The sequence below is a fragment of the Perca flavescens genome, chromosome 6 (assembly GCF_004354835.1).
Source record: "Perca flavescens isolate YP-PL-M2 chromosome 6, PFLA_1.0, whole genome shotgun sequence".
Taxonomy (NCBI): domain Eukaryota; kingdom Metazoa; phylum Chordata; class Actinopteri; order Perciformes; family Percidae; genus Perca; species Perca flavescens.
In genome coordinates this window covers 18660855-18671888 of record NC_041336.1, presented here as the reverse complement: position 1 = coordinate 18671888, position 11034 = coordinate 18660855, and the positions used below count along the sequence as shown (strand labels likewise).

Here is an 11034-nt window from a genome sequence, read left to right as displayed (position 1 = left end):
CACTCTGAAATGAAAGAGCGCATTTATCCTCAGAGCTCCCCTCCCTCCCACCAGAGTCCTCTCTGAGCAACTGGTTCACATTGACAAACCTCAAACCCACATTTCTCTCTCCCTCTCTTTCTTTTTAAAACATGCTCCGACGATTTCTCTCTGTCAAATATTTCAGGTCACCTCTGACTTGCTTATTTTTTTTCTTTGAGTTGCCATTCACACATAAGATCTCCAACTTTGGGGAAAATAACTAAAAACTAAAACAAAGTAGCCTACCACTTTCTAATAAAGTACCCTTTATAAAGAGGTTATATGCTATAATTGTTGGCTATTGGTTAATAAATTGAGATCAGTTAATAAGTCATTGATAAGATCAACTTTTGGGTTGCCAGGTAGTGGAAAATCCAATGTTACTATGTTTCAAATCTCACTAAGCCACAAGCTTTAGTTTAGTTAGTCACGTGCAGTTATACATGTTTATAATGTTATATTGTTAATCGATAATCAATAAAGGGTTTTTACAACAATCCATCAAGTGTGATTCTTGATCAGATGCCCTTTTCCAGAAAATAAGTGGTTGGGGAGGGTTGTTCCTGATGAATTTGAGGAGCTGTAGCTGTAAAAAGATAAAGCATGTGTCACGCTGGAAGAGGACTTTCCACAACCTGGCAACCCAAAAGTTGTTCTTTTTAATGGCTTACAAATATAGCATTAGTCAATTATTCATTTGATGTATTAATCATTAATGAAGTAATTAATGACATCTTAACCATTTATAAAGTTTCCAGAACGTTATATCAGCCTTTTAATTTGAAATTATTCAAATTCAGATAAAGGTGAATGGTACGTGTCTGAATGTTTTACCCCTACAGTTGCTCTGTTGTAAGGGGCATTTCACTGGCATGTCGAACACCGGTGTAACTAATAACATAATTAAATGCTGCATTGTGTCACATTAAATGCTGGAAAGTGAAGTTAATCTTATTAGTTCCACCTGTACTTTTCTTGCTATAACAAGTCAAAATGTGTGCTGTGAAAAAGGTTGGTGAATGTGATTATTAAGGGAATGATGAAGACATTAGAGCCCTGATACTGACAAGGTTAGCCAAATTATTTCAGATATAGGCTACAAGACAGATTTTACAGAAAAAAAAACTTCTTTTAACAGTTTGAGCTAAAATCTACTTGTATTTTGATCACCTGTATCTTATGATGAAACATTTCTATCCTGATGGGTGTCTCTTCCAGGATGACAATGCCCCCATCTACAGATACACTGGTTTGATGAGTTTGAAAATGTTGTGAATCAAATTTGATGGCCTTCGTCTTCAAAACACAGACACTTGGAAGATCATACCAATGACCACTGAAGCTGTTCTGGACATGCGAATATGTGTAAATGAGGATAAGAGCATGAAATGCTGTGCAGTAAGCTGTTACCTGGACCACACCTAGAGGGAGTTAGACGGAATTCAAATAATGAAATAATGTCAATGTGAATAATGTTACACATGGATAATGAATTGCACCTACTGTAATACATGGACCCATCTGTCCTGAATATTCTTGTAAAGCTCTTGGGCGCCACTCTCAGGCCTCTACAGTTACTCCTCCACATGTCCACAGTGGCACAATTATGCCGAATGCATGTGATTCTATGAGGTGCATTGCTTTTTTAAAAGATGCCATAATCTTTATCCAAAATGATACACCATTGTTTATTTGTTGATTATTTTCTGTATTATTAATCTGGATCTGCAAAGTAGTGTGTGTAGTGAGTAAAAAGTACAATATTTTACTCTGCAATGTAGTGGAGTAGAAGTATAAAGTAGCAGAAAATGGAAATACTAAAGTAAATTAATGACTTTCCACCACTAGTATTACAACTGTGACAATACGCTCTATGCACAGCAGTGTCTTGTATTTCCGGTGAAATCTCAGGTTGCTTGACAGCTTCCACTGAGCGTACATCCCGAGCATCAGGATGAATCACTAGTCCACATTTTCTCAAGTTCAGGTTTTCTGAGTTGCAGTGAGTCCCATAATGCACATGTCTCCAGATCCAGTCCACCTTGTTGCTTCTTCAATCTTGTGCAACTGTGACAAAGTCACAGACAGTGATGTCAGATGCAACATTTCTTGGTTTGTTGGCACATACAATATGTCGTGTGTGTTGGCTTTAACTGGTAGCCCTCTAGTGGCAGTTTTGGGAATGTGGAGGCATCCTCATGGAATGGGTGATGACACCATCTGATGTAGGAGGTGCATGCTGATACAAGAGGGTGCCAGCCTGTACTTTCCCAAAGATGGACTCCACAAGTGGTTTATCAGGTGAGATATCCCTGGTGCAGATAAGTGGAGCAGAGTCTGGTTTGAAGCCAGCATACAGGCAGCTTTAGTGTCAAGAGGTGATGGGTCTGGAAGCTCACCACTGTAGCCTTTGTATAGTGCTGATCTGGAATAACACAATATCAGAGACTCAATAACCATTCTTGCAACACAGTGTAGTGTGCCTTACACTGACGTGTTAGTGCTTTTCTATTCTCTACTAATATTTTTTATGGAATATCCATGTTTTGTTCTCAAAAATGTTCATGTAATTTGTCCCATTTACTCAAATTTAATACAAAAATGTATCTGGACACACCTCTTTATATGGGATTTTAGTGTTTTTTTCTCCTATTTTTTATAGATATGTTTATGAAAAGTTCATATTTTTTCAATACCTTCCATGTAATGGGAACCAGTGACTTAAATTGAATAGAAAAATGTAGCCTCTATATGCCAATGACCCAGCACTAGCACCATTTCACCTCCCATTAGTGGCAGCAGTACCGTTCAGCAGCACTCCAGTCGGTGAGTGAGAAAGAAATTCTGCGCCATCTTTAATTTAAAGTTGGTTCTTTCAACTTTTAATAGAAATTATCTCCTTTCCATCAGACTAAGTCATGTTTTTGTTACTTTAAACCCACCTGCTGTCAATTTTTCCCCACCTTATAATGCACCAATAAGATTATCCTCCGTTTAATGAGCTCACATTTACAAAATTTTTCCCGCAAGGAATTAAATAAAAACCAAAATGACTGAAATGTTTGGTTTCCCGGTAGTAGCCATCTGCGACGGTTGGCTAGCTGACTGTAGCCTACGCTACTTTCCCAGCAGTGAGGTGAGTGACAGGTGAACAAAGTGGTACATTTATGATATTTTTCTTAAGACTTGGCCGACCAAACGAGGACTATAACATATGGGAATATTCCCCAGATGGCCATAAAGAAGAACTCGGCGTTGATCCTGTAACCGTGTTTTTGCTGCATGTGTAAGTAACTAGACAGTTTCTGGCTAACAACTTTATAAGCTAAGCATAAATCTTCAACTCTGTCAATTTGTTTCTTCTGACCCCTGGGGACCAAGAAACACTTCACCAGGGAATAGCTGAGATTACTAACATGAAAGTCTTTAAACTGGGTCAGATTTAAAGTTAATGAGTTTCCTGTCTTTAAAAACAAAGTTCCAGTTTGTTTGACTTATTTTAGATGTCTATCACATATTGAGACACTGGAGGGAAAAAGAGAATCTCCATTTTATAATCGATTCACATAAAAACAATTCATTTCGGAGGCCTCTGACACATGCATGATTTGTTATTCCTCTTAATTGATCCACACATTCATTTGCAACATTTTGTATTCCAGTTAATTTTATGCTAATTTGACTTTTGGAAAGTGGATACAGTGTAGTTAATTTGCACTGGCCCATATCTACCACAGAGATATTTTACAAATGTGTTATTTGCTCAAGTCAAAAAATTGCATTCATAGTCATCCACTTTAAAAGTGCCAGGACAAAGCATTTCCCTTTTCCCACAGTGGTGATACAGCAGCAAAAACTTTTGTGGATATATTTGCTAAAAATTCACTTAAAACAACATTCAGAAAAGGAAGCTGCTGATATCTGATGCTGTTTACAGTCACATGCTGTTGCAATGTTAAAAGGGTATAGCCTAGCAATTCCTGTGAAAACGCATATTGTTACTTATCGTCATATAGTAGTCTGCATTGGTGTTTTTCTATACTTCTGTTATTTTTGCATTGTTTCTATATGTATCTTATATGTATTTTATGTCATTTGAGCCTGCCCTGTCAAACATATCTGTCACTTGTGACAACGTTTTTCTTATCTTGTCTTACTAGTTTGTATTGTTATTTAGTGGTATTTCATGTATTTGATGGTGTTTATGTAGCCCATTATCTGAAGGTAAGGTTTACTGTAACCTATGAGATTTGGAGGATTTTGTGTTTTTGCTTCAAAGGGGTTCAATGGTTCAACCAGAGACGTTTTCGATGTTGTGGTGTCATTGCAAAAAAAACGCAGTTATTGGCTGCTGCTAAAACAATTCTCACTTGTCACCACTTGGTGCTGCTCTGTTTTAACTATTGTACATTTCCAAGCCTGTCTGAGCAGCACGGAGTGCTTGAGTACTGTAACAGCCAGTCGAAATTGGTGGGTTTTGCTTTTTATAGCAAATTGCAAAAGATCCTCCAAGGCCTGCTTGTCTACTGATTGTCACGATGGTCAGCTGATTGATATAATGCTGAATTCCTCCTTTCACATTTGTAGTAATGGAGAGTGTCTTTTTCTGTCTCTTGCAAATCAGCTCTCCCAGTCGAGACTTATATGGTGATGGATTTCTGCCTGGACTAGGACAGAGAGTGCAAAAACTCATAATACATCTGAAAAGGAGAAGAACTTCATTAGCTTTTGATTTATGAATCCAGTGGGGTTAAAGATAATGATTATTGGATAATTGACCTCGGTCTCTCCATCATTGCACTTACAGTTACTGCCTAATTGACATTGGTCTCCATCAGTGTCCTTGCCATTATTGCCTTCCTCTTCTTTGTCTTTGTCTTTTTTCCCCATATTCTTCTTCTCGGATCTTGGTTGTTTTGGTCCTCATCTCAAATATCGCTAAGAGACACATACACTTTTTATGTTTGCAGTGACCCACATAGTAATAATTCTTTTGGAAGGTGGCTGTTGCTGTAACTTGACTGGCAACAAAGTAATGCTGACTGGCAGCCGTATGTTAAGCCAGACACGCTTGCTCACATGCAACCAAACCTGTACACAACCACTGATTCCTACACAGAGCAACTGGAGTGAGAGCCAAAATAAACACACTTACAAACCGTTTCACACCACTAGGAGCTATGCAGGAGCCAATTACCTTCAGGCATAAAATCAAACTCTGCAGGAGTCACACTGCTGTAATAAATGCAGAGTAGATAACTTTTACAGCTTTTACAAAGTGCAAAGTAGAGTGAACACTCAATACAGGTAGATTCCGGCCATACTTTATTCTCTGTGTCCACTAAGAAATTTGACATTGATTATACATTGAAGAGTCACCTTAATGTTTTCTACACAGACCTTAAAAGCAAATTAGACTTTAGTGTTTTAGACTAGGTCTCTGATGCTGATGTTTACTCCTGATTGTGCATATTATATTAAGATGTGCAGTCATGTATTTTCTGGTCTAAAATAAAGAAATGTAGCACCAAAAAATATTCTAAACTTCATGTGTGGTCTATCAGAGACAGCAGCAGAGATTGGACATTGAACTGATGTCTAATGCTTAGTGTCCCAAGTTCCCCTTTTAAAGCAAATGCACATTTTAGGCTGAGGAGCAAAAGGAATGTCTGAACGTAGTACTACATTAGCTGGCATGTCCATGGGATATTTTGCCTGTTGGATGAGTTTGGCTGGGTAGATAGATAGATAGATGGAGGGCAGTAGAAGACCATCGCACTGGCGTGTTATATCATCAGTGCAGTACAGTACAGTACTGTAGCTGCGATTTGTGGATTTAGTTAGACCGTAGTGTTAGCAGACAAGCCTGTTTTCTATCTGTCAGCAGGTGCTCCTGCGACGTCAATCCTGCTTGGTTTGGCAGCAGCCGCACCAAACATGTTACGCCTGTAGTTATAATAATGATGTTCTGTCAGTGTGCAATGCTTCTTCCCACGAAGAGTGCACGGCTTTGCTATTTCAGAAAACGTTGCTCTCTCAAACATACAGCAACTTGTGGATCACAGATTTGGATTTATTTTCATTTATTATTCACATGTTTCAGTGTGTTTGTGTGAGATTGCATGCATGTGCAGCAGCCAGTAGTTTTATTTTAATTTTTTTATACAAGGTGTGCTTCCTCCCACCCCTGTTTCCCAAATCACAGTCCTCTGCAACCAATCAAACGACACCACAGCACACCTCGGCCAGCCACACTGTGTCCAGCTATGACATGCTGGTCTCCGGTATGTGTTAACCTGGCTGCTGTCTGGAGCTGGTCAAAAGAAGAAAGAGAGTGAGCGAGTGAGGAAGGGAGAGAAGAAAAAAAAAAGGGGGAAAAAAGAGAGTGTGATAAGCTGAACCTCATGTATGGAGAGATGCAGGTTCTTTAAAAGTACCACTGATCTACCTCCAGCTATTATTTTTCCTTTGAAGAGTTTGTAATGCTATACCTCATTAAACCTTCTCTTAGATTCCCTGGAGGCTCTCAGGGATCACTTGAAGCTTAACGTATTGAATACACTCATCTCCAGGTTTTTTTGTGTAATAAATCGGTTGATCCGGAACAAAAGCAACAGTAGCTGTGGAGGATACACGTTTGCCTTAACAAAACAAGTTGTGGGTGAAATGGGCATATGCTTGCATGTTTGTTCCTTTGTGCGTTGGTGTGTGAGAGTGTTTTGACATTGAGCGATTACTATAAAAAAGGAATTAGTCATTGAGCTCTGACAGTTGATCATCCTGTAAAGCCTGATGATCCTCCTGGGCGCCTCTCTTCACTCTCATCTAATTCTTATGTTGCTGGCTACATGTGTAGATGCTACACTAAATGACCAAAGTATGTGGACACATCTGCCCACATCTGTTAACAGATATTATATTATATTTTAACATTACAGGATGCTTCCAAGTTTTGGGGCGAAAGTTTGGGGAAGTTCCTCTTTCAGCATGACAGTGTCCCCGTTCCCAAAGTGAGGTCCATGCAGAAATGGTTTTCTGATTTTGGTGTGGAAGAGGTTGTTGTCCCTGTTGCACAAAGCCTGAAACCAGAAGAGTCGAGGCTGTTACAGCAGCATATTAGGCCATGTTTTTGGAATCAGATGCTCAACAATCATGTATGTGTGTACTTTTTTTTGTGATTAACATATGCATTAGCATTTTAAGATAACAAACATTTACAAGCACACATGTGAAAAATATCTGGTTATATGATAACCAGCAGTATTAATATCAGTACTTGTCACATATGGGTGTAGGCTACTGTTGCGGCAATAAAGGGAAGGTACTCTGCCAGTGAATATTGCATGGCTATTAGCGCTGATCTTTATTAATTGGACTGTTTTGGCAGCGTAGGGTGCTTTGAGAATTACACTGTTTATTTTTGTCATATTTGTACAGGTTTAGTTGCCACAAAAAAACGTGCAATCCTTTTATGAATTTGCCTGTCAGTGTTCACTTCATGAGGTACACCTACACAATCTAATGCAATCCAGTACAACTGTTCTGCCATAAAAACTACTTATATGATGCCTTTAATTTAAAAAATGGTTTGACACTGTCATACAGGTGTTGTTTGAACTATGTTTTAGCATACTTTACATTATACATTACTTAGCTGTGGTGTTGCATCATATTCAGAGATGTTTCTAATATTCTGACCCCTCATGTAAGAAAATAGGAGGATACAAATTGTATACATCTAAGTGTAATGTAGTCCAGTAAAAAACCATCTTTAATTTTGAAATAATTTGGCTAACCTCAGTAATAAACATATTATTGAATTTACACATTTTTGACAATGTCAACAAAAACGCAACATTTTAAAAGTTGTAAAGATAGAATTTATGGCACAACAGTTAGATTGCAACAAATTGTACCCAACTGGGTTTGAAAGTGCACTCCATCTGCTTTCTATACTTTGCAGTGTTTGAGCTATACTTTTATAGTATAAAAAACAATGCAATGTCTAATTCCTCGTACTGTACGTATAAGAGAATTCTTTTCCCTCTTTAACTTCTCCCATACTGTCTCCTTTTTCTTATTCTGTCTATAGTATCTTCCATCTTTTCATCATCTCCCTCTGTTTCTGCAGAGGTCAGCCACGTCAGAGTCTGTAATCAGATTTATTATTAAATTCTTTATCTCTACAAAGACTTCATTCAGCCGTCCTCTGGTATACTGTGAGACCATTGTCCTACACTTAGCGGAGGAGCAGGACGATTATTCTCATCGGGGATATTCCCCACTAAGCTGACAGTAGATCTGCAGATGTCTGAACATAGTACATAGGTAAATCTTTGGCCCATTTGTGTGTAAGTGAATTAATCATCTTTTATAAAATTATACTAGGAAGTTAAAAGGAGCTTTCACCATTACCTCGCCTGTCCTTTTAGTATCTGACTCAACGTCTCCACGTCTCTCCATTCCATTCCACTCTTTGATTTTATTTTCCCTAATGGAAGGATTCTCTGCCCAGACATTAAAGAGGAGAGTTTTTAAAGGTTGTTGGTTTGAGTGTCCTGTGTGGCTCAGTGGGCCAAGGTGCCAACCATATAGTCTTGATTTCCAGATGTCTTCCCATGACCTTTACTGAATACCTTCCCCACTCTCTCATGCATTTTCTGTGGCTTATTAACTCTACATCTTGACAGGGAAAAGAAGGAAATGTTAAGATATTTAAAAAAAAAAGTGTGTGTGTGTGTGTGTGTGTGTGTGTGTGTGTGTGTGTGTGTGTGTGGTTGTTGCTCTCATGTGTACTATCCTTGACCATTGTTTTACAAGAGGCCTCAAAGGTTCCTGGGTGGTCTACTTGCTTTTGCCACAGGAGATTGGTGCTCTTTACCATGTTACGTGTGGCTGTTAGATGTGTGTATCAGTTTGTACATGCTTGCAGGTGTGTGTGCGGCTGTAAATCAATATCTTTGAAAGAGACAGTACAGTATGTGAGGGTGTTTAATGACACTCACTTGTCATCAGACTGTCACATGCATGCTTTTTCTATGAATTTGTGTTTGGTGTGCAGACTATCACAAAGATATGTGCCTCTTTTTCATGCTCTCCCACTCGGCCCCCTGCGGGGGAATCTTTCTACGAGCCTTCCCTCTTCTTTACTATCTAACCCAGAATACACTTGACCCATGTGGCAATAATTGCGTCAACCAGATCACAAATCACCCATCTTACCTTTTGTGACATACTTTCAAGTATGCGGACAAGTGCACACACTCCACTCCTCCCTGAACATAAGTCATTTATCAAACTGCAAGCTGACTCAGCCGTGGCCCCGGGGCACTTAAACAAACCTGCTCTCACACAATAGCACCAAAGTTTGGTTTCTATTCAGATAGCTACAATGGTTACATTTGTATGTTATATATTAAATTTCCCACAGGTATTTTTTTATTTTGTTGGTATGCATGCATGTTTTTGCCCTTTCAACAGTGTGTCACTGTTTATTTCCAGACTTACAGGGAGTGTAGAAGTTAGGTATGTATGTCCCAACGTTGCCAAACTGTCTTCTGTTCCTTGTTACGTGCAAAGCCAACAACCTGCAGGGATATGGATGCAGTCAGGATGTCAGAGATGATGTGTTGAGTTTGTTCTTGTTTTTTCAGACCCTCTTGTTGGGCTTCGTCTTTATCTGTCCACCTTTTGGGTGAGTCACAACAGTGTTTTATGAGCTGCGTGTACAGTTTGAGTGTCTTATTGTGTGTGTGTGTGTGTGTGTGTGTGTGTGTGTGTTTGTGTGTATGAGTGTGTATGTGTGTGTGTGTGTGTGTGTGTGTGTGTGTGTGTGTGTGTGTGTGTTTTACAGGGGTCCGTAGCAGGCCGGGTGTTTTGAAGGAGGCCAGACAGCTGCCTTTTACTGCCCAAGGGGGTAATAAACAGTGAGGGAGGGGTAGTTATTTACCCCTTTTATTAGGGAGGCAGAGGAGGGGACTTTATTGGGGTCACACTGTAACTACACACAGCTGCAGGGCAAGAAGAAAAATAAAGAGATGGTTTGTAAAAAGTTTTAGCATCACTAAATTCCTTGTGTATGTGTCTGTGTGTGTATGTGTCATCCATCTTTCTCCCCAGCCCCTTTTTCATTTCCAGGTGCCTTAACAGCCCACTCCTTGTTAAGCACATCTGCTGTCAATTAGCTGTAACCTGTAATCCAATTGGCATTTCCTGCCATTGTAGACACACCCACTGACCATTTTATTGGTCACTGTCCGACCCCAAATGGTCCCAAGTTGACCTTTATTTTTCTTATCACCTTCCTTGGTTACCATTACAACATATGGTCCATAAATAAGAATGTTTAAAGGAATTGGTCGGCATTCTGGGAAACGCTTCTTTGCTTTCTGATTAATACCACTCTCACACATTATGGTGGTATCAACCTTCTCATCTAAGTCTCGGAGAGAACGTGAATAGTGTATTTCCCAAAATGTTGAACCATTCCTTTAAATCAAGCAGCCTTTAAAGACTTTTCCAGAGAAATATGAACCTAAAAAATTGGCAAGTGAATTGGAAATAAAACAGAGCAGAGTCTAATAGTGGCATTCCAGAAGCTGGCTCTCTGTATGTCACTTCACATGCCACGGAAAATTGCCGGATGAGCAGATCCACATAAATGTGTGATTAAAAAGTGAGCAGACAGAGAAAAAAAGTGAAATGGAAAAATGTTCCGCCTTAGCATAGCAAGGGAGGAATAACGAGGGCATGTGGCAGAGAGATGATTGACAGAGAGAGACTGACGGGAGGGATGGGGAGACAAAAAAAACTGAGAGGGAGCGAGAGAGACTGAGCGGGAGGGGACAGACAAGTTATTCTAGTTGCAGACAGCTGACAGAAAGCCTAAAATAAGATGGAGCCATCTAATGTGCACATATTCTGCAGCTACACTCACAAACCATAAAACATGTGCACTGTTAAATACTTTTATGCCCCTAATGGTTTTCAGTACAGAAGGGCCAAGAGTCTACG

At 39.4% G+C, this 11034-nt stretch overlaps 1 long non-coding RNA gene across 1 annotated transcript; it reads left to right on the top strand.

The window, feature by feature from the left end:
- Positions 1 to 3074: 3074 nt before the first annotated feature.
- Positions 3075 to 10044, top strand: LOC114557244 (uncharacterized). Its single transcript, XR_003692772.1, has 3 exons — positions 3075 to 3157; positions 3253 to 3307; positions 9875 to 10044. It is a non-coding gene; the product is annotated as an uncharacterized LOC114557244 (long non-coding RNA).
- The last annotated feature ends 990 nt before the right edge of the window (positions 10045 to 11034 follow it).